This window comes from Equus caballus, chromosome 27 (assembly GCF_041296265.1).
Source record: "Equus caballus isolate H_3958 breed thoroughbred chromosome 27, TB-T2T, whole genome shotgun sequence".
NCBI classification, from domain to species: Eukaryota; Metazoa; Chordata; class Mammalia; order Perissodactyla; family Equidae; genus Equus; species Equus caballus.
In genome coordinates this window covers 29,662,410-29,687,025 of record NC_091710.1, presented here as the reverse complement: position 1 = coordinate 29,687,025, position 24,616 = coordinate 29,662,410, and the positions used below count along the sequence as shown (strand labels likewise).

At 36.5% G+C, this 24,616-nt stretch overlaps 1 protein-coding gene across 12 annotated transcripts in view; it reads left to right on the top strand.

Annotated features, from left to right (window-relative positions):
- Positions 1 to 24,616, top strand: part of NRG1 (neuregulin 1) — a 218,988-nt gene that overhangs the window by 143,100 nt on the left and 51,272 nt on the right. The gene's annotated exons all lie outside the window — the stretch shown is intronic.

Below are 24,616 nucleotides of genomic sequence, written 5' to 3'. Positions count from 1 at the left end.
GAACAAGCAAGAAGTCATTTTTTCTTATGGAAGATAGTGGGGTGGGGGCTGCTGTTTGCACACATTCGTCGTCTTAGAAGAGATTAATTATGCAAAAAGAACTGCGTTATGCAAAAAGATTATTTTAGCTAAAGCCTCCTAGGATGCCTAATTTGTCTTCTCTGTAGGTCACTCATTTTTAAGTGAATACTTTTAGTTTTCAAAGAATTCACATTCCTAAATTCTTACAAAAGTGGCATACTAGTGAAAGACAGAGGTGGTGTGCTTCTTTTTAGCAAGCAGCCTCTATTTCAGAAATCATTAATGGAAGGTGCTAGGTCTAAAAAACCTGCAAAATCTTGATTCCCTTTGGAGAAACTGTGATTTAATGGATATATTTCTTTTGTTCATTTTCTTCTCTCTCATACGGTAAAAATCAAAATCTTGTGAACCATGTGGAATAGGAAGAGATGCTCCCATGGATAAGAAAAGTTTTTGTTCCATTATTCATATGCTATATTTGTTAAAAGTACGTAAAAGACAGCTTCACTGCATAGACTCTGTACTTTCATTTTTAAGACCAAGAGCAGACCACTTTCCTCTCTGATTCAGTTTTAAAAGATTGTACATAATGATGCATACCTCAGGCTCGGCTGTTTTGCCCCTGCCTTTAGTTTCTTCCTGTCTAGCCCAAGGAGGAGGTTCTTGGCATAGTTTCAGCTCTGCTTTCTTACCTCCTATGCATCAAGCACATTCTACCAGGTAGAGGCTAGTATATTCTTTTCACTAAGGTTAGAGGGTCGTAACTTAATCTTCTGTTCTGCCTCTCACTTCTAGAATCTATCTGGTTAAAACTTGCATTGTAAAAATATATGTCCTAAATGATATCTAATGCTTGTTAGTATCAATTATTATCATAATTTTAAATCCTAGATTGCAGATGTTCATTCTAAGACTTTGCCAATATCCTTCTGTCTGTTTTTTTCCTATAGATGAATGTTCCAATTTAAGTGTGTTTTCTTTTTAAGAGTCTTTGATATGTAACTATTCTGACATTTCAGAGATTGTAGTGTTCCTAATAGTCTCTGAGGTGCTTCATTTGTTAAAGTCCTCTTTTTATTGTTTTTTTTTTCTTGCTGACTCATCATTATACTAGATCAGTTTCTTATTTTTCTTTTGGGCATGACTAATAATAATAAAGTCTGAGCTCCGGTCTCATATTCCATATTTTAATTATATAAAGCAACTATGAAGACCCACGCTGACAAGATCCTGAGTCTAAATGAAATTAGGTCATGTCTCAAAGAAATTATCATGTGAATCAAGCAGAATGTGTGGGTGTGTGCACATGTGAGACAGAGAGAGTGTGCTCGCACACAGCCCACAACGCTAATGATATTTCCTCAGACAGCTCCTACTCAGTGTCTTTGTAGTAAAATGAAAGGAGTTTGGAGCGTAACTAGTATTCATGTTACGGACTAGGACCCTAAAAACTAGAGGGAATACATTATTTGCCTGAAATCCCACAGCTAGGGTCAACTGGAGCTAGGACCCACGTCTCCCAATGTGCTCCTAGTCCAGCTCCCTTTCCTTGAAGCCAACTCTGAGCAGCACCTGGAACACTGCCTGGCAATCACATGCTTAATAACTATGACGATACAAAAGGAGGGAGCAGGTGAAGTTTCAGCCTGCCAGGCAATCTTGAGATTCGAAAATTTGCCAACAAGGTTGTGAACTTGCATTTCTAAACAAAACTGGAGGATATCAGTGTATCTTTATCACAGTTTTATGGGAAAGTCCAGAAAAGAATAAAAGGTAAAATAGTGGCTCCTACTATACCTAGTAAATGGAGACATCACAGAGCAGTTGGGGAAGAATTAGTTACAGGCACAATGTCCCTGTGAGATTAAGAAACAGAATTGCGAAAATCACAAATTATTTGAGACCCATTTTCAAGTTGGTTGACTAAACAATCACTGTGATATTGGGTGGTGGCACTCTGCAGGGCATGTGTGGGGCTCCAGATTCATAAAACGCTACATGATCAGAAGTACCACTCCCTTTTCCTAATATTGTTAAGCCCATCTATTCACAATCAGATGCTTACAAATGAGAGTATTTAAATAATTGGAGGAAGCAAGATATTGTGTGTCCCGTTTTTGTTAAACTATAATATCCAAATAAGGATATGATCAAATTCAAAACAGTCCAAGAGTAAAGCAAAGGAATGTCCACAGTACTTTAAGCCAGTGTCTGGATGCTAAAAATCAGACTGACTAGTCAATGAAAGTGACCACAAAATTAGATGATTTTGACCCAAAAGAATGCATTAACCTTCTTTCCAAGAGCGTTCGCCAGTTTTCCGTTTCTGTGTTTCCACTCTTCACCCCCAGCCCCAGGTGGAAGTGAAGATGGTTTTCCATTTGTTTTGTTTTGAAGAGGGAGCTTTATGTCACTGAGCTATAATGTGAAGGAAAATGTTCCCATCAAAACCAACAGTCTCGGGGAGACAGGGAAAATGAAAAGAGTACTCATGTCTTAGAAAAGCTTTCCCAAGAGTTGGATCATATTGGATAATGTCATGATCCTCTTCACTTTCAAACTTCCTTAATTATCTTGGAGAGGGAAAAAATATATAAGCGGTGGAAATATACATTTCTTTTTCCTTAGTGAAAAAACAGCATCGTGCTCTTCAATTGAAAGCCCTCTTCAATTTCTCAAGTTGCTTTTCAATGACATTTAATTCCTCCATCAACAGTAACCTCTGGGCTGCTCCATGTGTTGAAGAACACAAGAGCCTTGAAAATTATCATCGTTTCAGAAATAGTGATTGTGTTAAGCAGCCTCAAAATTTTTCCTGCTTTTACCTGTACTTGTCTTTTTAAAGTTTTCTTCACAGGTTCATTGAAGATGGGAGGTAGTAAAGGCTTGTGATTCTTTTCCAAGAACCTTAAAATACAATGTGATCAATCTTTAAAGATTGTTTCATATGTCTCAGTTGTGGACTTGATGTAGGTGAATAGAGTGAAAATTCTATATACTGTAGGATTGGATGAATGTTGCCTGCAGTCCCATCTGTAGAACCAACTTTATTGTTATGTTAAACATTGGAGCTGAAGAACAAGTTCTTCATAGGTGTGAGCTGGGAAAAACTGAAGTAGTATTATATGGACCAAGATTGAGTCAGTCTGTTCTGTTGAAGAATTACTGTGGCACACCAGAGGAGACAGCCCTGGCCTAGTCATCTCTCTGAGCTTTGCTATGCCTATAATTTTCATCATGGATAATTCAGAGAAACTCTCAATTTAATTATTAAGAGTTTCTCACTTCATATCCAAAGTTAACCATTCATTTTTGGCTTGAGCAGATCAGAGGATTGCTTTGTGCCAAATACCTCTTTATTCTATAGGCAAGAACTTAAATAAACTTTCTTATTGGCCGATATGATGATGTTGAGCTACCCTCAAGTATCAGCACTCTTTCCTGGGGCTGATGTAGTCCTCTGGAATAAATGTACAATGCAGTAGAATTTCAACTGAGCTACGTGACCCTCCAAAAGACAGAGCTGATTGAATTGAGAGCTGAAAAGAGACCTATATCCAACCTATGTATGTATTAGCTGGAACTGGTTAGAATATAGCAGTAGGAGACCAGTCAAAAGATATGGCAATTACTTAGAGTAGAACTTTATTATGAAAATAAATTGCAAAAGCAGATATGATTTTCATAAATCAGGGAAGTATTACTCTGTTACTTTTTATAGTGTCTGAATTATGGCTTAGGCTTATTAAGAATTAGAAAAACAAATTTCCGTGCTGTCAATGATACCTCAGTGTAATATGGAGCAATCTGTTAGACATCAGTGTGGTGAAGAGATAACAGCTATTTTCAATGAGTGAACTCGTAAGTAAAGCACATAGAATAAAATTGCTTTTTTATATAGCATTAAGGAGCAGCTGGAAAATGGAAGAAGCGTAGAAGGAGTGAAATATCAAGACATACACATTGGTGATTGAATGGTAGGAAAAGTTCATTACAGGAGAGTTATGAGGGCAGACAGGATCTAGCTGTCAAGGAGCTGTATGGTAATGTGCCCACATTACAACAAGGGCATCATAAGACAGAAGCACAGCTTCAAGCTGTTCCAGTAGCAACCATACCTGTCTCTGATTGCACTGGAGAGAAAACCCAGATGGCAAAAAGTCTTAGGAAATAAGAGGCCCATAAAAGAGCCCTGAGCATCTATAATAAGGAATGATGACAAAATAAAGGCCAACGATGAGGTCGGCTGGAGACCTGGGTAAGGAAGCGAAGGCCCCCAGTTCGGTTTCACACAGGATGGCCTTTGCAGGAAGAATAGCTCACATCCTCTATGGCTTACTCCGCTTTGCCAAGGCTAGTTCCAGAGAATTTCTAGTCTGTCTTTTATGGACCAAACATATCATGGAGGTAAGATGATGAAACAACCCCCCATACAGCTATTACTTGGGTTTGACTTTTCATATAATATTAAAATCTTAGGCTAGGAGTGATTCCAGAAGGCGTTGAGTCTAACTGCAACCTTCAGGTAGGCCTTCACCTAGATAGACCAAGAAAGGTACCTACCTCATCCATTCACAAATACGACATCAATCTCCCTGGAAGAAATTCCACAACTGCCATTATAAATGCTTCCAGTGATAAAGACCCTAAAACCAACCCATAGTTATTTTGTCAAGTGTATTTAAATGTCTTGCCTAAATGATGCATCTTCTTTCTATTTCATCCCTATGAGTTTGTATTTGGGTCCCCACTTCACGTGAGTGCCTTTTTCCCCTGGTCAGTTAATTTGAAACTATGTACAAGTAATTCTGCATGGGTGAAACTGCCGTGCAAGTGTAACTCTGCCTTTAATTAAGTAATCATTAAAAATGGAACGTGCCGACTTTCTCCTATTCTGTAGCTGACAGTGATTGAGGGGCTTTGTATGCCCATGGTGGCACAAAAATGGAATCAGTAAATTAGAGCAGTTGTCAGACCCAGATTCTGATTAGTTAAACAGCTTGCCTGGGTTAGTGATTAATGCAGTTGTAAGGAATGAAATCTGCTTTCCTGGAGAGTAGGAAGACAACCTTTAATAGAATAGATTATGTGACGGTTATCCGATTGTGTGCGCCATCTTTGAGCTTGGTTAAATGTAGATGTAATTTAGTATTGGGACTTGAAAAAAGAATGCAAAGATGATTTTGGGTGTGAGAACGAAATTTCCTGGTTTAGTTTTTGTTTTATGTCACCACGTGAATGGGAGTAGTGCAGCTTTTGAGATTATTCTTTTAGAATTTCTTGCCTGTCGTTGTCTTCAGCCATCTTTTCTCTGGAAACGTGCTGATATTACTAATGGTTCAAATTTTACTGTAATGTCAACATGTAAACCCTTATTTGGTAATATAGGAGTTTGGCTATCAACAGGACAAAGGAGTGTTTAAGAAAATATTCAAATGCACACATCTCCCCTTCTAAGGATTTAATAGTATTCAAGGTATTGAAAAAAAAGGGTTTTTTGCTGACAACTTTATTGTGATATAGGTCACGTAACCATAAATTTCACCCTTTTCAAGTGTACAGTTCATTGCTTTTAGTATATTCACAAAGCTGTGCAACCTATCACCACTGTCTAATCCCAGAGCATTTTCGTCACCCCAAAAACAAACCTTATACCCATTAGCGGTCACTTCCCATTTCCTCTTCCTCACTCCCACCAGCTAATCAAGTTATTTTTTATTTTTATTTTTTTGAGGAAGATAAGCCCTGAGCTAACACCTGTGCCCGTCTTCCTCTCTTTTATAGTGGGACGCTTGTCACAGCATGGCTTGATAAGTGGTGCATAGGCCCACACCTGGGATCTAAACCGGTGAACCCTGGGCCTCCAAAGTGGAGCACGTGAACTTACTGTAGTGGAGCGCTACACCACGGGGCTGACCCCTAATCTAGTTATTTTTGAAGCAGGTGTTATGATGGAAACTCTACATCTGTCTTTTGTGTTTGTGGCTAGCAAAAATTTTTATTCATTCAAAGCAACTGATTCCACATAGATATTCATGTATATAATTTATTAGAATGTTTTTCATTTTTAATGAAATGAAATAATGAATAATAAAATATTTTAATATGTATAACTGATGAAATAATTTTAGTAATATTGTGAATGAAATAAAAGAACTACAATGAATGCTTTTATCTAACTCAAAATTGACATAAATAGAAGACGAGATTATCTAGGTAGTTTAAGGATAAAAATTCTTAAAAAAATTAATTACCTTTCCACTAGTGTGCAAAGTTTTATATAAATTGTATAACCATATAAATAGAACTTAGATCAGAATTATCTTTAAAATATAAGCATCCCTTTTTATTTATTCAACAAGTACTTCTTTTCGCCACAAATACAGTAAATTATTATTCTGTTCACCTCTACTAATTAGTACCTTGGGTTAACCCTGCACATCAGCCAATAGAAGTGAGTTAAAGTTTATCTCTATGAACAGAGGGCTTGATAACTTATTTGATAAGGTAAATAAGAGTACAGAGGAAGCATAACAAGTGCCGTGTCAATGTAGGACGATGCATATTCTTGCCCTACCTTCTCAAGCCCAGCCTTGCCCTTTGGATCCTAGCGACACTGACCTGCTTCACTTGCTGGAACTGGTTATGTCCCTTCCTGCCTTTGGATCTTCAAACAAGTTCTCTCCTCTGAAAATCTAAAACTAGATTTAGACTTCGTTTAAATCTACATCTCCTCTCCTACCTCCCCCAGCGCCTTGGCCCTTTGCTTGCTCAGTTAACTTCTCCTCCTTCAAATCTCAACTCAGTGGTGCTTTTTCACCTTTCCAGATGAAGTCCGGTCCCTGTTAGGGTTCTCAGAGCACCCTGATTTTTGTAACATTTGTGATCCTATACTAATCTTCTCTATTTTCCAAGATGTACAGAAGATTAGGAAACACTATCTTCATTGTGCGACACATACATACACTGACATATTCACTGTGTGTATACTAATGATCCAATATCTTTTTAGAAAATCTATATTTTGGGCTTTCCATTGAGTCATACCTCACGTCCTTTGGAGAATTCAGAATTATTTTTTTCACATGTTAGTACTGTGAGATGCATTCCCTGTGTTTAAATCAATAGGCAAGAGTGCCAGGAATGATAACTTGCCCGTAATTGGCCAGTTTTCACTAATAAAAACCCGGCGTCTGTCTCTCAGAAGAATGACAATTCAGTGATAGATGAGCATGAAAACTAAAGGGCCAGCATATGTGAAGGTGATTTTTAAATGTTAATTGTTGTGGTCTTTAACTTGAGTAATTCTGATTTTTCAAAGTGTTTCATATCTCATTAAACCCTTGATTTCTCGACTACTAAAACCTATCTTCAAGGTGGCAAAGCTGTCAACTAAAAAGAATGTGTTCAACTGAAAGATGATTCCACTTTGGGCTGGCCCAGTAATGCAGGGGTTAAGTTTGCTTGCTATGCTTCAGTGGCCCAGGGTTTGCTGGTTCAGATCCCAGGCGCAGACCTACACACTGCTTATCAATCCATGCTGTGGCCACATCCCACATATAAAGTAGAGGAAGATGAGCATGCATGTTAGCTCAGGGCCAATCTTCCTCAGTGAAAAACAGAGGAGTATTGGCAGTGGATGTTAGCTTAGGGCTAATCTTCTTCAAAAAAAGGAAAACAAAGATGATTCACTTTGCTAAACTTTACAAAAGTAAGTTTAAGTTGACAAAAATTATAGATTATCAATTATCACTTTCTGGCTTATTTATATATTTTCACCCTGCTTCCTTCCATGAAAGACTTAAGGTAGTCTAATTGTCCAACATTTGTTTGCTTGAACAAAAAGAAAATGTGAATGGTGCACCTTGATAAAGGAGAGACTCATTTGAATTGAAACTCTCCCAGCTAAGTTTGAAAGTCCATAAACTGACATGGGGTACCAAGATCATGAGATCACAAAAATTGCATATCCTTGAAATTGCATATCCTTGAAATTGTATTTTCTCTTTTCCTAGAAATCAGGTGTGCTTCTAGGATGACTTTTTTTGTAATAATAACAACTTATTCTCATTGAGACTTGGCTTACACACCTATTATCAAAAGTGGAAAATCTTTAAATTCTTTTTCCTAATTGTACGAACAACAGTAATTTATAAACACAAAATCAGTAAGAAAAGGCTATTTAAGGAAAACATGTCCTGAGTGCTGTCTTTAAGCATTGATCAGAGACTGCCCACATCTCAGAAATGATGCCAGTACGTCGCTCTCGCTTATTCCTCTCAGGAAGCTCATGGGAAGACATGTGTGCTTCTCCAAAGCATGTTATACTATGTGCGGATGTGCCTAATGGTCATATATGAAACTGTACATGTATGAATGAGAATCAAGTGAACCAGCTGAAAGAAACAGCAACCTGTGGGTGTTTGTGTTGGTGGAGATGAGCTTTCAGAGGAGAAAGGATGTTATGAACCTCAGTAGTGTACTCAGTCTTATTGGGAATTTTCACTTGGAAAACTATCAGTCAGCTCTTGGAACTTGAGGAATGGAGGAGCCAAGAAAAGGAAGTGAATTATAAGGTTGCTGAGACTATTTTAATTTGTCTTACAGTCTTATTTTTGTCTTTTTATTCTTTCCTCGCTCTAATCGTTGGAGTTTTAGAATAATGCAAGCAAGCATAAAAATTACCAACTGTACCCAAAATATGCAAATTTGTTTGAGTGTGATCTTGATTTACTTTAAATGAATCAATAATTTAACTGGGTGGCATTTAATTGTATTTTCTATTTGTTTGTAGAAATACTCTTATATTTGGGTTCCTTAAGTAAGTGCGTTTATCTTGGTTAAAGAATGGGGGGAGGTTCAGAGATGACATGTGAAGACTGTAGACGCAATCCCTACTTCTCTAGCCCTGTTGTCTGGCCCAGAAGCCCTGCAGGACTTTAAGCCAGTTAGAGCCTGAAGACAAACAATACTGATCAAGGTGGGCATTGCCCTGACCCCTTTGGAGTCTTCAAATTTCTCTGTTGTCCTCTAGTGGGGCTGAATACCCTCCTAAATGCTATTAGTTTTGAAACTCTGTTTGATTTCCCAGATGAGCTGAGAAAAACACTTTGATCTCTTTTGTCCTATAATATTATAGAACGGTCCTGTTGGTGATTTTTAAAATTTTTATTATTTTCATAAATACTTGATGGTGGGCTATAATGCCGTATTTATAACTTACATGCAAAGCAGTACAATTATTCTGATTCCTAGACTTTTCTAGTGGGATTTGAGACATCAAATCAGAAGTCAGAAAGTCAATAACAGAATCAAATAAAATTAGCCTTTTTTCCCCTCTAATAACAATAGGTCATAAAAAAATGTTCTTCTCATGAAGGTACATGCAAAGTCAACTTCTTGGTTTAGTATTTTTCATTGTATATCTGATTCCAGTCTCAAAAAAAAGAGAGGGGACATACAACAGAAGAAAACTCTGAATTTTTGTCAGGTGTATATCAGTTGTATGTTTTGCAAGTAGCAATAGTACTTAGAAGAAGAAAAAGAATTTTTCCTACCACCTAAATACATATAAACAAATCTTACGACGTATATAGAAATGACTATATTGTATTACTTTCTCTTTAACGCCTACCTATTTTTCTTCTTCTAAAGTAGTTTCTTTCAGGTCTCTGGGTATTGTTGGGGACTCATTTAAGTAAGAGGCAGTTCTGAATTTTTTTTTTTAATTTATTTTTTGGTGAGGAACATTGTCCCTGAGCTAACATCTGTTGCCAATCTTCCTCTTTTTGCTTGAGGAAGATAGTCCCTGAGCTAACATCTGTGCCAGTCTTCCTCTGTTTTGTATGTGGGATGCCACCACAGCATGGCTTGATGAGCGGTGTGTGGGTCTGCGCCCAGGAATCCCCAAACCCCAGGCCACTGAAGCAGAGTGCGTGACCTTAACTACTACACCACCGGGCCGGCCCCTCATGTCTTTTTTTAATAAATTGATGGGTAAAGAAAATATAATTTATTTTCTTCTGGTCAATTTATTCACAGGAAGGAAAATATAGAAATGAAAATCTGTACTTATATACAAGACACGGCTTCTTTTAAAAATATAATAAAGCAAGCTATTTTAAATATTTGGAACCAACACAGGAAAATTTTGCCAAGTATTTGGAATAAAAGTATTCACCCAACTTAAAGTTTATGCTCTAGTTTTTAATTTGAGGTCTTTTAAGACAACTCATGGCTACATATCTATTGTTTTAATTAAGACACTGTTGTAACACATTCAACCCTTGAAAAAGTGATGCTTTCTCTAGGGACATGCTGGGCATGTACAGTAGTGACTTCTGGGTAAGGATGATTTTACCGTCCTTGTCCCTATGACTCCTTTGGCCATGCTGATTGCAGTGCATTGATTAATTTCAGTCACCATCAGCGAAAATGGAATATGCTGAATAAGCACTAATAAACTAATGGCTCTTTATAGAACAGAGCTGTAGTCCTCCAGGAACAAAGAATGACTCAGAGGAAATGATTTAATTTAACAAATTGCTGGTTGCCCACCAGCCGTTTTAGCAGAGGAATGATATATGCAAGGTGTGCTGAAAAAGAACGTTTTCCTTATTTTTCTTCTCCCTATTCTCCATCTCTCAGTACTCTCTGGGAAGGCAGTAAAGATGGGGGGACATGCTAAATAAAAAATGTGCCAGCTTGGTGAATTTTTATAGTGATTTGTTGAGCTGGATTAAATGAATTTAGAGTTGAATCTTCAACATGATCATTTCTTTTTTCAATGGTCTATATATAATCTGGATATTTTCATTGGAGGATCGGTGATGGTGTCAGGCTTAAGTCTCCTGAGGTTTACTAAATTGTATAAGTAGCTTTGCAGAAGACACAGTGAAGCTTTTTTATAAATGAACCAGAAGGTCAATCTGCATGTCATATAGACAAAGTTAGAAACAAGTCATCACATATTTTATGATGAGACAACAGCAAAATAAACAAACAAAAGGAGTAGTTCAAAATCTGTATTAAAAAGCAATGTCTGATTTCCAAAGGCTCAAACCAGTTTATGATTTGAGAAAAATACATAAATGTCATCTGCATTTCTGTACAGTAAGTCTGATTATTCTATGCTTTATTTAGCCCCTACTGTCATGAAATTAATGGAACATATTCAAGTGTTTCTGCTTGAAAATCGTGACTAAAATATAATGTTCTTCAAGTCATAGAACACACAAGCTCATATTTATCATTTGCAGGCAGGTTTTATTGGTCCTAGTGCGTTTAGCCACCCCACCCCCATTCATCTACTGATGGCCAATAAAAGCTATAGGAAGTCTCATCAATGAAATTAGTAATCTGTGGGGACAGAGATGTAGTTAATGCCTGTCATTCTAGATTTGTGATCATTGGGATGTGCTTTTTATGACCATTGAAAATATTGGCTTGACTGAATAAAATGTAGGGTTGTTTCAGTGACTAAATATATTTTAAAATTCTGAACACAAAAATATTCTTTGGTTTCCAAATGAATTTTTCTTTTAAATTTCATAAAGTATAGCTTTTAGGAATAGAAATCAGCATGTGATAAGTGAGCACATATTTTAACTGGCTTCTGCTATACATGACAAAAACTGCTAAAATAGCAAAATTTTTGCTTTTGAGATTTATAGCAGTAGAAAATTTGTGAGGGACATTAGATATTTTTCGTCTTTGAGAGGGAAAAATTTCTGTCGCATTGTGCACCATGTACAAGTTGCTAAATTAAAATCAGGATGCTTGAAGTTAAGGTTAAGTTGCAGCACTTTGTGATCTGTAAAAATCATGTCAGATCTTACTTAAATATGAGAATTGTTGAGTTTACCCCAAGCCGCCAGCATCACTTGTATATTGTTTAATCCTCTCCTTAAAATCATAGAACTTCAAAGTTGGAAGAAATCTTGAAAGGTTTGAAGTTCAACCCTATCCCCTATGGCAGTGAGTCCCACTGAAGAACAATTGTCAACTAGCCTGCACTTTCTTTAGTTGCAAGAAAATGTCCAACCTACCAAGGCTTAGCCATTTTATCTTTGTTTAGCCCTACAATTTTTTTTTGTATGTTCAGCTGAAAATTGGTGTTTCTGTAGCTTCCATTAATTGGACCCAGTTTCCACCCCTTAAATATATAAACATCCCTTGTGTCTAATTTTGATACGTTTGAATACCAATACCATTTCCCCAGATTTTTCTGCAGCAGACACCGATTTCGTCTAGCTTCTTCATATGGTGAAATTTAAGCCTCTTAACCAGGCAGATCTCTGTCCTCTCAGTCAGTTCCATTTTGCCAACATTCGTTCTGCTCTTTTCTGTCTGCAGACTGTTTCCTATAATGACTGAGTCAGTGGTATGCATGGTGGCCAAGTGAAATAAAGATAGGATGGCCAAAGTATTCCACCTCTTCTTATGGACTTCCACTTCAGGGAACCTGCTAGCAGTATCAGTAACAGATAGTTTGAAAAGTTATCTCTGTGCCTCTTTTCTTCCCTTTAGCCTACAGCACTCAATTATTTTCTACTCTGTGATGCTTATGCTGAGAGCATAGCATTTCTATTGTGAATTCAGCCTAATGTGGGGGCTCTCGATATGCTATTACCTCCACAGTGCGGCGAGACCTATAGACATGGAATATTGTTGAAAACTCAACTCTAAGAATTCGTGCAGTACCTATTCCTGGACCGATTGGAGTCCAGAAGCAAGCCTTTCTATTGACAGTGTTATTGACTCTTGTTATTATTGCCTTTGGGCTTGAATCCTAAGTCCATCAAAGCACAAGGAAAGGGGCAACAGAGTGTGTGTGGGGGGGTTGATTTTGTTATCTTGAAGTGAGTTTTAATTTGAAAGCTTCCCCCACCCTCTTTGGTTCCATCACAACAGAAATAGAGTGGAAATCCCTGAGGTACAATATAATAGTGTAGTTCTAATTTTTTTGATAAAACCGATTTCAGGAACAAATGAAAAAACACAGCCTCATGGTTTGTTTTTATGACTCTGTGTATGCGTGTATGAGATTGTACATCCTCTTAGCAAAGGAAACACTTAAAATGTCGTATGCTGTTAAGAGTTGCTGGATAAATTACAGGACACTGAATTTAATTTGAATTTCTGATAAACAATGCATAATTCGTTAGTTTAAGTATGTCCCAAATACTGCGTGGGGCATACTTATGCTAAAAAGTATTCATTATTTGTAGAAAATTCAAACTTAATAGAGTGTGCTGTATTTATATTTGCTAAATCTGACAGTCTTTCTTCTGGGTAAGGCATGACAGCTGGTGAATCTTGCTCTAGTAATGGAACTGTACTCATTCTCCTAGAGAAGAAAACTGAGCCCTGCCTTTCACAGATTATCTTTTAACTTTTAAGAAATAAGGACTATTGATTATTAAATGGCAGAAGGAATCTCATGTGTAACCCACACTGCCAGGAGGCTGGGGCCAAACAGAAGGGCCGGCACCTAGGATTTTCCTTTTCTGAGGGCTGTGGCTGGATCAGACAGATGGCTTTACAAAGTGAGCAGGAGTGGAAGGAGCCAGAGGGTCAGAGAAAATTATAAGTAAGGGAGTGTGGTCCAAGCCAGGAATATCAGGTTCATCATTAAAGACAAAAGGTTTAGCCCTAGGCTATAAATTAGAGGGGAAAAAAGAAGAAAGAATGGGATTCTTTTGGGAACCCAAACATATAAGAGGTGGGGGGCTGGAGAGGATGGGGAGGATGGGCCTGATTTTAAGCCACAGGAACAAGGTAGACACTCATGGCTATACAGGATATAAATCAATTAAGAGGAATCTGCTTGCAGAGAGATGATCTAGCAAAATGAGATAAACTGCTTGATAAAAATGATCCAAAACAAGGTTTAGATACATATACCGGTTTCACAAATACTGAATCTTCTCTAGTAGATCCGAGCTGATAGTAGGGTCGTAGGGCCAAAGGTTTGTGACTGTCAGGGAGAGGCCCATCTTGGATGAAAACTTTGCTGAAGATTTTTCAAATGTTAATTATATTTACAAATAGATCATTTGTAGGCATAGAATATTTGAATGCTTTATATCTTCTCTCATTTATCTTTCCACTACTAGATGCATGGGATTTGTAAGGATCTGAGTAAGTAAACAAGAAAAAAATATCTAGCTTTCCTGTTTTCTCTGAGACATTGTGTGATAGGCTATAGGGCAAGTCAAGTGGAATAATTTTGGCATAGAGCCTGGGAAAAGGCATCTGTGTATATGATGGCCACTTCATCTTTTTAAAGTTCAACTTGAAAATTAAAAACTTTAGGGAGTGTGTAAGTATGTATAGGTGTTTTTATATACATCGTTTCCCAAGATTACGGAATTATAAATTAACAATAATTTATTTTAAGGAAAATTTGACCAGCATTTTCACTTAGGAATATTTGCCTCTAATTATGACAAACATTGCACATCTTTGAAGAGCTTCAAAAACTTCCTTTGTAGTAATCCTTGAGACCTTTAGAATTTGAAATCTTCTCAAATAATGTTGCATCAAATATTAGTCTCATTTCTATAATTTGATTCAGTTGGTCATTAAAATTCATAGTCAAAATGAATTCTGTAGAATGCGATTTCAACAGAAAGAACTTGAGAAATGACTCTTCTTGTTTCTTTGTGGATAAATGCTATTTAATTATTATCAAAGTTAATACAATTTCATTTATTTAGTAAATTTACAAAGTCCTATTGTGAAACTAGTTTTTTATTTTTTTTATTCCAGTATTATCTGAATATTCTGGAGAAATAAAAAGCAATCCATATATAGAGAAAACAATGCATTTTAAAGACAAATACATCTTGTGCTTGAATGCAGTCCTTACTCATCATTTGATAAATGGTACCTTTAATTCAGTTAATTAGAGTAATTTATAACCAATAATTAGAGTCAGCAGATTTGCCATTCCATTTCTATAAAATAAACATGCATTGTTATATTTATATTGATTAGTAATAGTAACAAAATATTGCCTAAAATCAGTAATAGTAATGTCCTAGGATAAGAAAATTGTACAGATTTAAGAGCTAGATTCTCTTTCTAATCTTTCATCACTCTTGAGAGAAAGATAGAAGGAACAAAAGTCACCAAGGCAAAATGCTGCCTTCAAATTGTTTTCAGAGCACTTCAGAAGAGAAGGAAAAAAATTAGGTTGTTTCAATCAAGTTTAACATAAAACAAAGTGTTACCTTTGACTGTGCAGGCAACGACACACATTTATATTTTATGAACAGCAATATTTAGAATTATATGAATGGATTTCTGTACTAAATGTGAAAGTAATTCCATTTTAATTTCCATTAAAAATTATGTTATAAAAAAGACTTAAGTACAGCCCCCTGGTGTTTTAAAGCTATACACTTCAAAACCAACACGTAAATAAAAACATCTCTAAGAAGTTCATGGTATTTTTTCTTTCAAAAGGAATGTGATTTTTGTTAAAATAAGTTGTTGCTGCAGCTGCCTTTCAGAAAATTGGGTTTCTGTATTAAATACTGCTAGTCCAACCTTAAAAATAAGAATATCTAAGTCTGTTAAGCATTTTTCTTCTCTAAATAAAAAGGTAAAAACTGGAGACCTCTTCCTCTCTTCCCCCTTCCCCTCCACCAGCTTCTGAAATTACAGGTACAAACTGTTTGTTTTTTTAAGCTATGGAGACAACTTTTAAATAAAATATGTTTTTATTATCACAGGTAATCTGTAAAATGTAGTGACATTATTTGAAATAAAGTACTAACGGTTAATTCACCTTTCTCATACTTACATAGTACAAAAAAAACAAGAAAGCGAACTCCTAAGTAAGCTTTCATTTCCTAATTTATTTTATCTTATCATGATCTGCAATAATTTTGGGGATGTTCTTAAATGTTCTTATATTTGCTCCTAATACAGTTAACACATTATTGAGAAAGTCCTGAAACAAAGCAAGTAAAAATAATAGAAGGGAATAGCTTTTCCTCTTATCTCTAATAGAATCATGTTATTGGGTATTCGGAATTCTAGAAGTCAGAGGTCTTTTAGAGTCTGAACTCACATGAAAAATTCTTAACTGGAGATCCATGGAATAACTGTGAATTAGCTTCAGAGGAAAGGTCCCTAAAAATTCCAAAATTGTATGCTAGGTTTTTTATTTGCACACGTAAACAAATATCCATAGCATTCCCCAGATTCTGAAAGGAGTCTGTGACCCTCAAAAGAATGAGAACCACCATTGAAAATACTCAAAATACTTGAGTGGTGTCTTAGAGAAAACAGGGACTTGGTAAAAGGAGATCTGAGTGTGAGTCTTGACTGCAGTTTTCCATCTGTAGGGCCTTGGCAGACTCCTTAATCTTTCTGAGATGGTGTTTACTTTCTGATAAGTGGGGGAAATAATACAGAACCTACAGGTTATTGTGAGAGATCTATGAGGTCATGTGTATTTTTTCCTGGCACGTTGAAGTCACTCAATAATTGTTATTTCCTTTCCCTCAATATCTTTCCTCAGAGATGATAGAAATAGCTAAAGCAACTAATTGTTAAAATGAAGTTTTCTTCTCTCTTGCTTGTGATCACACACATGGGTATATCTAATGTTGCATATAGGAGTCAGCTCTCCAAGGGAGCTTTCGGTTGTGGATTTTATAATGGAAAGCATCCACATTAACTGCAATATGGCCCAGGGTGACACTTGACATATTTATGGTTATTTTTTTAGTAAAGTAATTTAAATGATTGCCTTTTCTTTTTATTACGGAAGAAAACTAAAGAATGTTGACTGCTCACAATGCCGAAGCTTCCCTTTCTGCCTTCAAAGCTTTTCTCAAGGACGTTAAACACTTTTCCTAATTACTTTTTATTGATTTCTTGGCATTTCTGCTCAATATTGGACTACTTATTTTTAGGAAACAAAGGATACTAAGCTAAAAATGTTAATGGTGCATTTGAAAGTTCAATATTTTAGTCGTGTCTTGTACACACACTTATAGTTTGAAAAACTATGTAATGGTTTTGCTGTGTGCCTCAGATCTTATCTTACTGCAGAAATAAATACAAAATTCCATGATTCTCAGATTTCTTCCATAGCTTTAACTTATTTTCAACAAATGTATGGCTTACCCTGCAACATTTCAAATTTTAAATAAGATAAGACTTGGCACAGACAACTGAATAAAAAATTAGTAAAAATAATTTACTGAATTACTAAATAGAGAAAAGCCTGATGAAAATTAAGCAACTCGACTCTATAGTGTACATTCTTATTCCAATTTTGCAGTCATTTGCCATTAGTAAACACTTTAATTCTGTCCGCCACTCTTTGATTTATAGCATTAGTTTTGTTAAGGGTGAATATGTAAAGCAAGTCTGATTAGGTGATGTTTACATGTAATCTAACCAAAAGAAAGCTGTCTTATGTTAGCTATTTAGGATAGTCCATTTTGGTAAGACTTGCTTATTTAAATTACTTGGTTGTCAGGATTTGACTGTCAATTAGGGTTGCTATCACAGGACTCATTTTTAAAACCTTCTTGTGGGTGATTTATATGTTATGTGAAAATGAGGTTAAAGAAAAATTACCAATCAACAAAAGGAACCTAATTTCAAATGTCACTAGAGATAATTTTTTTGTTATATAATTTATCTGCATCTCTTATGAATATATATTTCTTTCTTTTCTCCTTATCTCTTTGCTGAGTACAATCTTTAATTCTTTAAAGAATCTAGTGGTATTAATCTTGAATTGAGGTCAATCAGAGATCTTATGCAAATATTAAATATTGCACAGCGATCATAACTAAATTTAACATTCCATTTGGAGTAGTTCCTACTGCCGTAAGTCCCCGATAATGTTTATAACTCAATGTACTTATATTTGTACATGCATTTCTAATACGTGCATGCATAATTTTTCTTACTTTGGCTTCATAATGAAATAAAAGGTAGTTTTTGCTTACTTTGAAATTATTAATAAATGAAAATTAGGTTATCTTCCTACAATAATTTTTAAAGAGTAAATGAGGATAATTTGAATGGAGGTTAAACAGAATCCATTACAACACTTTGGTACTGGATAATCACATCATTGAATTTCTGATAACTTTCCAATTTAGGCTGCTCAGGATTGGTTTAGTTTTCTAGTGCTTAGGAAAGCTGAACAGAAAAGATAACCATTTTATTCTGAAACAGACAACGGAGTCATAGATCACGAGGACTGAGCATTTTCCCTGAGTTATGACCGAAATAGGATCAATTTGACTAACATTGGCCTCCCATCCTCTTCTAAGAATGCATAATCTAAAAGTAGTATTTAAAGTCTCATTCTCTGACATACAGTTTAAAACCTAGGGAAATATTCAGAAAGCGATACTTTCTGGAAGGTAGAAGAATACGGCTTCTCTAGTAGCCTGCAGAAAGGATATCATTTTCTGTTGTTTATTTTTAATGACAAGGTCACATGTGTAGTTCTGGAATAAAGAATCATGAGGTAGAATGCTTTAGTGGATACATTATGGACCTTGCAGTCAAGCTGCATTGGAATTCCTCTCCATGTTACTTATTATACTGAGAACACAGGCATGTAATTTCACCTTTTCAGCCTCAGTTTCTTCATCTGTAAAAAGATAAAATATTCCCTATTTCTTAGGGTTACTGTGTCGACTACAGGGCTAGAGTATCTGGCACACTGTAAATATTTAATGAATATCAGTCTTATTCTTTGCTAAGAATCATATTGCCTTTATCATACAGATAACTTTTGAGTTTTCTTTAGTGTTTATTTCCCCTCCAAAAAAAGGGGGCCAGAAGGAATAGAAGCAAAAGATATACCTTTACAATTCACAGTGAACATTATCAATGCCAAATACCTACTGGGCTAGGTGAATTTGATTTCTACTACAAAACACAAGATTAGTGGAGAAATTGATAGAATTTTTATGATATAGAAAGGAAGATGCTTAAGAAGAAAATATTGTATCCAGAGAACTCTTCCATTTTTACAACCATAAAATGTCTTTTCTCTCTGCTTCTCATTGCTTTTGTGCTTTTCTCTTGACCTGCCTTGAAGATTACCTTAAAGCCAGAACGTAACCAGTAGAATTGGGAGTTAGTTGTGAGCATATTTAACATGCTCTTTGGTGTTTAACTCTTGGCTTCACTGGGATATATTTCATGATGAGTACATTCTAGAAATATGACTATTAAGAATGGGTAGACATTTCTTCTATAGTAAGAAAGGCAACAGAAGAGTTATTGTAGTGCAAGAAAGATACCACTGCTTTTTAAGATTTCACACTAAGTTGGATATTGGCGAATTCGCCTGAGTGCATAGTAAGCCGGACATGGCCCTTTCTTGGACCTTTTTCTTTGAGCCAGTGATGACTCTGATGGTTCAGTTTCCTACACTTTGTAGAAACCATATCCCAAACAGTACTTTGTAGACCTCAATTCTAGCATGTGAAAGAGTCAAGATGGTCTCTCTGATTTTCCTGCTCCTGGGAGAGAAAAGGGCAGTTTCTATCACAGGCAATGATGATAATCCAATTTAAGTTGTTGTAACCTTTTGTAATTTTTAAATTTGATTTCCATTTTGGATGACATGTTTAGTGAGAATTGCCTGTAAGGAGTTTAGTAGCCTTAAACAGAATGATAATTAGGCCTATTTGTTGTTATTATTATTATTTTTTACAAAAGAAGTTGGAGGTAGGGAGTGAGAGAAGTGTCTTGGGGAATTTAGCATTCTCTTCTGAGTTAGCGGCAACTGTGAATGTTCTCAAACTTTTGAACGATTTTTAAGGAACTTGTCTCGTTTTAAATTATGCCTGGGGAACTGGAAATGCTACATCATAGCAATTTCTATCTTTGGCATCAGTACGTATCCATGTCAACCTCCTTAAAATGATTACTGTTCGTCTAACTTCTACCTTGTGAGGTCGTCAAGTTTAGCTGAGCATTGAGGGCATGTTCTCTTTGCTATTTTGATTATGAAGTGCTTTAGGGCAGTTATGGTTAAGACTTTAGTGCCACCCCTGGTATTTTTTGTAATCACTTATGATAGTGATGGAATTTATCTGTCTGGACCTCTGCTCCTATGATTGTCTGTTCTAAGAACAGTTGCAACTTTGTTCTGACCTCATGCTATGTCTGGCCACAGAGTTTCTTGTAAAATAGAGCGAAAGTTTTCATAAATCAGATATATTTCTTATCTCTAGAGTTGGATCATTTGTGACGTCTTTCGCAGAGTTGCTAAAATGATCAGTAGTGTGGTCTGGAGCCTGGAGCCATGGTCCCACAAGTCAGAAGCCCACAACTCACTTTCTCCTCAGTCACCTTCTCTCTTTTCACCTTTGCGTGTTTACTTAGTTTATCTATCTCTGGAGTGTCGTTCCAGCAACATAGATCACACTGCCCATTTAATAGATTGCATTTCATTAGACTTTTTCAATTTCTGTTTCCATGTTGCCATGTTGCTATTATTATAGTTCTACATAGGAAACTCCAACTTCATGTCAGAGTCTGAAGCTAGACTTTACCATAAATTGCAATTTTCCAGCCTGTCAGCCCAAGGAATGTGGTGCATTCAATAGGAAGGAACAAACTGGGAAAAGAAGCCACCTTTCACTTGAGCATCAAGTGTCCTTCAAGTTTCAGTAAACTCTTTTGTGACTGCCTGACTTTATTCCCTGAAGGATATGACAGCCTTATTTACGTTACAACACTGACATCCCAGACCTTCCTAATTGAACTTCAGATTCAGTTAGGTTCCAAGACGTGCTAAGTTTTCACAGAGCCAGCATCCTTCCTATTCTCTCCTCTCCCATACATCCACCATTAAACTTTTTTGTTTCCTTTCTCTCAGACATTCATGGGTAAGATTTTTTTTTAATTTTAAAAATACGTGTGCCCAGCATTTTCTGTGCGTGTTACTCTGGGTTTAACGCCTAGTTCTGACTTTAGAAGAAATATTTTGACACTATGCATTCATTTATAATTTCCATCTGTTCACCCATGTGTTCTGCTCATTCACCTTTGAACAACTAAAATTTGTCATTTACAACTAAAATAATTCACATACGAAATGGTCTTCGAGTCCTGAAAACAAACATACAAATAAAAAATGAAAACAAACAAACAAAATCACCAAGCCGATATTTAGAGGATTGAATTTGGCAAAGGATAAAATTGAATTTAGAAAAATTTAGAGAATACTCATTTATTCTAGTAGTATTGTTAACTAATGAATTAGTTTATGTTCAGTCTGCTTAAAATTATGTTTGGCTTTATGATGAACTAATATCAATTGATTAGACTAAAAACAAACAAACAAAAAGAGTAGAAAATAAAAATGGGAGGAAAACCATGGGATATCTTGAGCACTTTCCTAGCTCTAAGAAAAGAGCTTTGGTTACAGGAGTGATGAGATTTAGTTAAGGACAAAATAGCCTACATCCTTATTTACCAATGATTCTTTCAGTTCCTGTTATTTCTCTACAAAAAAAACTAAAGAATAAAAAGCAGCCTTCCAGTTGGTGGGTGACAGGGTGCAGTTTAATTTTTCAAGGAAAGGAAAGCCAGAGTCACAGGCACACCCATGCACACGTGTGCATGCACACACACACACTCATGCAGCATGCTCTGGCAAATGGGGAGTTAGCTCGCCAAGCATGATCCTCAGGCCCAGTCCAGTGGCTGTGATAGATCCATGGAGCCGTTTGACAGATTCTCATCACCTTTTGGTAGAGATCAGTATGAAAGGGCAATGACAGATTGCTGAATTCTTACAACATCTGCCTGGTAATTAGGATCCTTTTTTAATTGTCACCATTTAATTCCAGGGACTTGTGTGGTTCCTGTAGAACAATGACTCACTTCCCTGAGTTCTTGAGACTTTGAGAGGAATTCAACCATTAGAGTTTTGGTATAGAACATTGGACATTAAGGTGCAAGGAGAGGAGAGTTTCTCAGCAGTAAGGGACTTCCGCCTGTGGCTGTTCTCTGTGGAAAAGCCAATTACATCCCTGGAACTGAGTATCCAACAGACCAAGAAGGTGTGTAATCCACTGACTCTTTCAACGAAAGTGTTCTATATTGCAAAATTCTTCAGAAGTTAGGATTGCTTAAGGGGAAAGCCATGTATCCAATAGGGCTTTTTAAAGAAGAGGATCAGAGGTCTGGTTTCTTGTTACTAAACGAGATCTGTTTTACCTAATAAGGCCTTGTTTTCTGCTTAGAAATATAACCAGAACTTGCCTGACATCTGGGAACTCTCCTTCAGTGGGCTTCAGAAGCATCGCTAACTCTGTCTCCCCATTATGGTCATCACTGGATTCTGTAGTTACTGAACTGGAAATTTCTCACTAGGTATTGGCATTGCCTTTTTGAGCAGAATAGCAATGCAGATTCCTTCTAGACACACCACTCGGTATTGCAGTGTTTGATTTCTTGCAAGCTTTTGAATAAATGACAAATCTCAACTGAAGACATTTGACTCCTGTATGGGAATATGCGGAATTAAGTGGGCAAAGTGGACATGGCCTAGGATTTGGTTCTGCATGCTTTGATTTTTAGGTGGCTTTGCAGAGTGGTGATTTCCCTACAGCTGGTGTGCTGAACAGCCACGATTCCCTGCTTTAAGCTGTTTTCCCATTAGTGCTTGAGTATGAAGCACCTTAGTAATGGATAGAAAGGACGAATATCTGTATTAACACATATTTGCAGTGTCTGCAAAAATGGGTTATGTTTTAAAAGGGGGAAGACCTCAGCCATCCTGAATTGTTATAGCTCCAGGAGATGGAAGTGTCTTATTAGTCCATATACACAGATAGATACATGACTACCAGGAATAAAACTAATCAATTATAAGTAAGATCCTATGTGTAGACCTCAATATTGCCTGTTTCTGGCAGTGCAGGGAGACAGCCAGGCAAGCTTTGATAAGACCCTAACCTGTACTGTACTTTTTTTTTACTATGTGCTTCCACATGCCCTTTTTCAGTTTAACTGTAAGCAGGATGATTTCCTTTGAGTTTTTTCCAACAACTGAATGATGCACATATATATATATATATATAACAGCCAGGCCAGGTGATGATAGTAAGACACTAAACACATGGCTCCAGTTTTTAAAAAATATTGTATACTTTGGGAAAAAAGTTCAAAGCGTGCACCTGTTTCCTTTCACAAAGTTTAATGCCAACTGTAGAAAAACAGGTGCCTGTTAGGTTTGAGTGTAGAGGCCCAGAAATTAAACAAAACAAAACAAAAAACTCAAGCCTTTACAGAAAGCTTCTTTAGGCCTCATGTACTAGTTGACGTTAATTTATCATTTTGGCCCAGTTCCTGTAAAGGCATAGGATTTGCCTGTAATATTACCTCCCTCGCCGCCCCCATGTCTAACCTAAAAAGTATATGCTCTTTAAAGTAACAAGACCTGTTATGAGCTAAGTATTATGGGACCAGCTAGGCCTTTAGGGGACAGAGCAAAAAATTTTCTTGAGGTGAAGCATTTAAAATTATGTGTTTTTTGAAAGCTTGTTTTATTCCTGTTCAGACTGATCATGTGAAACGACAATAACGGTATTGAAAAAAGTTAGATTTCCATGTGTTACTTGGTTACGCAGAATTTGTGCTGGGAACCTAAAAACTGCAGATACACATTTAATAACACATTATGTTACAGGAAGGGATGTGTTGCTATTCTGATCACGAACCTGGGAACAAGGAACTCCAGAGAGTTCTGGGAAAATATATGGACTGAAATTAGCCAAGTGTTACAGAGCAAGATTCATATGTTCGAACATGCTTTTACTACTTCATTCCTCCTTTATATGCAGCAACCTCTGACCTCAGTGAGGAAAATGTTGTGCTTATGGAAACAGAATCTGGGTATTTATGTCCACAGCCATCACACAAACACAGAATTGCAGTAATTTGGCTAAATGGTATGTAGCACTGTGCAATCTGGTGTTTCAGAGCTGCAGAGGTGCCATTTTAAGAAATATTATTCAGGCTTCTTGCGTTACAGAACCACTGATCGAGAAGCCTGGCTCAAACCTGAAACCCTTGGAAGATTGTGTCTGTATTGCCTAGACTCCATTTTTATATACTTTTATGGAGGCTTCTTTGTGCCAAACACTGAAAGTTTAGATTACTTAAAGTATTTGTCAGAGATCGTTTCCTGTCATGAAGATGCTTGCATAACTTTTAGGAACATCATAGCCTTGATCATCTGTGTAACTGATAATTTCAGACCAACCAAGGTACTGTCTATTCTTAATAGGTTCCTTTATATCAACAGACATGTGGTATAGTTGAATTAGGAAAGCATCACTCACGTAGTCTTGGCTGCAACTTAGATATTTTAACTTTACCAGTGAGTATTGAATATGGAAAATGAGCCTCAGTCCCTCTGTCTGCTAATGTCATGAGTATTTCCTAGACTGTGTAAAGAGTAATGAGAAAATGTGTGTTAAGAAGTTTGAATGCCTTAGAAAGAAGTGCAATACAAGGTGTGAAATACAAATGAACTCCAGCATATATCTCCTGCCTAATTTTAATGTATATAAATATAAAT